Consider the following 5469-nt stretch of genomic DNA (forward strand, 5'->3'; position numbering starts at 1 on the left):
CTCCCTTTACTGCCATTTGGGTAATTTCATCCACCATCTTGTTGTCATATTCCTCGGATTGCCCTGGAGGCCTATAGATCACCCCAATTCTAATGACAGAACCTTCTTTATTTTGCATGCAAATCCAGAGAGTCTCTAGATCTTGACACGTATTTTGAATTAGTGTTGTTTTTAGACTTTCTTTAATATAAATGGCTACTCCACCTCCCCTTCTCTCTATTCTATCCTTCCTATACAGTGTATATCCTGGTATGGATATTTCCCATTCATTAGAATCCTTAAATCATGTCTCAGTTATGGCAACCAGGTCCAAATTATCTCTAGATATTATGGCCATTAATTCACAGAGCTTGTTGCTCAAGCTTCGAGCATTTGTGCAAATTACCCGAAGCACATTATTTTTGTTATTAGTTTGCCCCTTATCATCAACAACTACATCTATATTATTTGCAGCTCCCTTTTCATAAGCTTCCAAAAACTGCTTTATCCGCATTGGTCGGGGACAGAAATCACCCACATCAGTTACATCTCTGTCCCCTTTACCTAGTTTAAATGCCTGTCCAAGATAGATAGATAGAGAGAGAGAGATAAATAGATAGATAGATAGATAGATAGATAGATAGATATAGAGAGATAATATATATATATATATATATATATATATATATATATATATATATATAGAGAGAGAGAGAGAGAGAGAGAGAGAGATAAATAGAGATAGATAGATAGATAGATAGATAGATAGATAGAGAGAGAGAGAGATAAATAGAGATAGATAGATAGAGATAGATAGAGAGATAGATAGAGAGAGAGATAAATAGAGATATAGAGATAGATAGATAGATAGATAGATAAATAGAGATAGATAGATCGAGATAAATAGAGATAGATAGATAGATAGATAGATAGAGAGAGATAAATAGAGAGAGAGAATATATATATATATAGAGAGAGATAAATAGAGATAGATAGATAGATAGATAGAGAGATAAATAGAGATAGATAGATAGATAAATAGATAGATAAATAGAGAGAGATAAATATAGATAGATAGATAGAGATAGATAGATAGATAAAGATAAAGAGATAGATAGAGAGAGAGAGAGATAAATAGAGAGAGATAAATAGAGAGATAAATAGAGATAGATAGAGAGATAATATATATATATATATATATATATATATATATATATATATATATAGATATAGATATAGATATAGATATAGATATAGATATATAGATAGATAGATAGATAGATAGATAGATAGATGATAGATAGATAGAGAGATAGAGAGATAGAGAGATAGAGAGATAAATAGAGATAGAGATAAATAGAGATAGATGATAGATAGATAGATAGATAGATAGATAGATAGATAGATAGATAGATAGATAGATAGATAGATAGATAGATAGATAGATATTCTTTATTGGCCAACTGTGATTGGACACACAAGGAATTTGTTTTGGTGCATATGCTCTCAATGTACATAAAAGAAAATATACATTTGCCAAGAATGATGACGTACAACACTTAATGATTGTCATGAGCTTAAATAAATAATCAGGAAACAATCAATGTTAATAAAAATCTTAAGGATACAAGCAACAAGTTACAGTCTAAATGGAAACCAAGATTCTACACGCGCAACAATGAACGTTAAGGCGGAGGGAGCTCCGGGATTGGAAGGTCTTGGGACCTCAGCGATCGAAGCTTTTGAGACTGTCAGAAATCACTACCCCTAAATTCTTCTCTTCTGAAGTTTTTGCTAACACAGAACTGCCAATACAATTCCACCAGCTAATTGTTCTCACTGTCAGGAAATTTTTCCTTAGTTCTAGGTTAGCTCTCTCTTTGGTAAGTGATCTTAAGACCACATGCTAGCTTTTGTTCAAAAGTGGAAGAACAAAAATGCACCCAAAGCCGAGGAATTTCTATATAAAATACTATCATGCACGGAGATGGATAGGCTGACATTGGAATTGAAAGGAAAAAAAAGACTGAAAAATTCGAAACCTGGAAATAATTATATTATTGGTGGGGAAAAAGGACCACCAGGACTGTAAATTAAGGAAACCCAAGAGTGATGTAAATATATATACTGCTCAAAAAAATAAAGGGAGCACTTAAACAACACAATATAACTCCATGTAAATCAAACTTCTGTGAAATCAAACTGTCCACTTAGGAAGCAACACTGATTGACAATAAATTTCATGTGTTGTCAGCACATTCAACTTCGTACAGAACAAAGTATTCAATGAGAGTACGTATTTCATTCATTCAGATGTGTTATTTGAATTTTCCCTTTATTTATTTTTTCTGAGCAGTGTATATGTAACATTTTTGCTGATAATGAAATGGAGACTAGTAAAGATCTACTAGGTGGCACTTGCATATACGGAACATAGAATTCATCAAAAAGTGGATTGGATTGGATTGGATTGGATTGGAATGGAATGGAATGGAATGGAATGGAACGGAACGGAACGGAACGGAACAGAACAGAACAGAACAGAACAGAATAACAAAGTTGGAAGGTACCTTGGAGGTCTTCTAGTCCAACCCCTGCTTAGGCAGGAAAGCCTACACTTCAGATAAATGGTTATCCAATCTCTTCTTAAAAACTTCCACTGTTGGAGCATTCACATCTTCTGGACACAAACTGTTCCACTGATTAATTGTTATGAGATATTGGGACATAGTTTGACTCTTTGGAAATTACTGAGGTCTTGGGAATGAATCCCAGTGGCTGCTAATCTCATTTCTTCTGTAGCTGTGAAGAAGGAACTCCTTGGCAAATTTGCTGGCACCAGGCTGTAATTAGGGATGTTCTTCTGTGGAATCAAACCAGGCCCCAATCAAAGAATCAAGCTTTAATGCAGCATTAGACAACACATTATGGTGGGACTCTTTCCAGAGAATATTTTATTTATTTATTTTATTTATTCATTTGTCCAATACACAAATACATAGGAAGAAAAATAGACATGTAGTAATACATATAAGGGTAAAAGTGAACTTAGAGGAGAGGATATATGAAAGAAAGAAAATATATATGATAAGTGAGAGAAAGGAAAGACAATTGGACAGGGGACGAAAGGCACACCAGTGCACTTATGTACGCCCCTTACTGGCCTCTTAGGAACTTGGAGAGGTCAATCGTGGAGAGTCTAAGGGAGAAATGTTGGGGGTTAGGGGTTGACACTATTGAGTCAGGTAATGAGTTCCACACTTCGATAACTCGATTGTTGAAATCATATTTTTTACAGTCAAGTTTGGAGTGGTTCGTATTAAGTTTGAATCTGTTGCGTGCTCTTGTGTTGTTGCGGTTGAAGCTGAAGTAGTCATTGACCAGTAGGACGTTGACAGAGACCCCCACCCCACAAAGGGAAGCACTGCTATTGATTGCTCTTTGAAGTTTGAAAAGCGAGAAAGGGTGCATAAGCAACAGATGTTGCAAAGCCAAAATTCATAGGATTTGTATAGGTGGAAAGAGTTTTATTTACCAAAATGGGGCACCACTGCTCCATAGTAGAATGCCTTTTATACAGTTTTCAAAAGCATATGACAAAATTGAATGGGTCCAAAGACGGGCTACAAGAATGGTGGAAGGTCTTAAGCATAAAACATATCAGGAAAAACTTAATGAACTCAATCTGTATAGTCTGGAGGACGGAAGGAAAAGGGGGTGCATGATCGAAACATTTAAATATGTTAAAGGGTTAAATAAGGTTCAGGAGGGAAGTGTTTTTAATAGGAAAGTGAACACAAGAACAAGGGGACACAATCTGAAGTTTGTTGGGGGAAAGATCAAAAGCATATTTAACTGATCACCCAAGGGCCCTCTTGCAGTTACTATTTTTGAGCCGTGTTTCACCTACTCATATGTTGGCAAACCTATGGTAGTAATGGGCTGATGCATGGACACTACGGTAAGCAGTCCCAGTTGGAAAAATGGAAATGCGCAGTTCTGTGTTAGCAAAAACTTCAGAAGAGAAGGATTTAGGGGTAGTGATTTCTGACAGTCTCAAAATGGGTGAGCAGTGTGGTCGGGCGGTAGGAAAAGCAAGTAGGATGCTTGGCTGCATAGCTAGAGGTATAACAAGCAGGAAGAGGGAGATTGTGATCCCACTATATCCCGCTGATGAGACCACATTTGGAATACTGTGTTCAGTTCTGGAGACCTCACCTACCAAAAGATATTGACAAAATTGAACGGGTCCAAAGACGGGCTACAAGAATGGTGGAAGGTCTTAAGCGTAAAACGTATCAGGAAAGACTGAATGAACTCAATCTGTATAGTCTGGAGGACAGAAGGAAAAGGGGGAACATGATCGAAACATTTAAATATGTTAAAGGGTTAAATAAAGTCCAGGAGGGAAGTGTTTTTAATAGGAAAGTGAACACAAGAACAAGGGGACACAATCTGAAGTTAGTTGGGGGAAGGATCAAAAGCAACATGAGAAAATATTAGAGTAGTAGTAGTAGATGCTTGGAACAAACATCCAGCAGACGTGGTTGGTAAATCCACTGTAACTGAATTTAAACATGCCTGGGATAAACATTTTATTTATTTATTTTTTATTTATTGGATTTGTATACTGCCCCTCTCCACAGACTCGGGGCGGCTAACAACAATGATAAAAAACAATATGTAACAATCCAATTTAATAAAACAACTAAAAACCTTTACTATAAAAACCAAACATACACACAAATATACCATACATAACTTGTAATGGCCTAGGGAAAGGAATATCCTAACTCCCCCATGCCTGGCGACAAAGGTGGGTCTTGAGTAATTTGCGAAAGACAAGGAGGGTGGGGGCTGTTCTAATCTCTGGGGGGAGTTGATTCCAGAGGGCTGGGGCCACCACAGAAAAGGCTCTTACCCTGGGGCCCGCCAAACGACATTGTTTGGTCGACGGGACCCGGAGAAGGCCAACTCTGTGGGACCTTATCGGCCGCTGGGATTCGTGTGGTAGAAGGCTGTTCCCGATGTATTCTGGTCCAATGCCATGTAGGGCTTTAAAGGTCATTACCAACACTTTGAATTGTGACCGGAAACCGATCGGCAGCCAGTGCAGGCCGCAGAGTGTTGCAGAAACATATATCCATCCTAAGATAAAATATAGGAAATAGTATAAGGGCAGACTAGATGGACCATGAGGTCTTTTTCTGCCGTCAGTCTTCTATGTTTCTATGTTTCTATCTCCAGGTCCCTGATGCATGCAGGTGCGTGCCCGCACGATATTTGGCTTCTGTGCATGAAGCGAAATCTCACCCGGGGATGCTTGTGCGAGAGAGATTTCACCAATTTTTAGTTGTTGTTGTTTTTGCTTCTGCGCATGCATGGTATCCAGAAGATATGGCTCCGCGTACCACCTGTGGCACCTGTGCCATAGGTTCGCCATCACTGGTATAAGGTCTCCTGCTTGAGCCTACGCACTGTCCAACTCTG

The sequence above is a fragment of the Erythrolamprus reginae genome, chromosome 2, assembly GCF_031021105.1.
Source record: "Erythrolamprus reginae isolate rEryReg1 chromosome 2, rEryReg1.hap1, whole genome shotgun sequence".
NCBI classification, from domain to species: domain Eukaryota; kingdom Metazoa; phylum Chordata; class Lepidosauria; order Squamata; family Dipsadidae; genus Erythrolamprus; species Erythrolamprus reginae.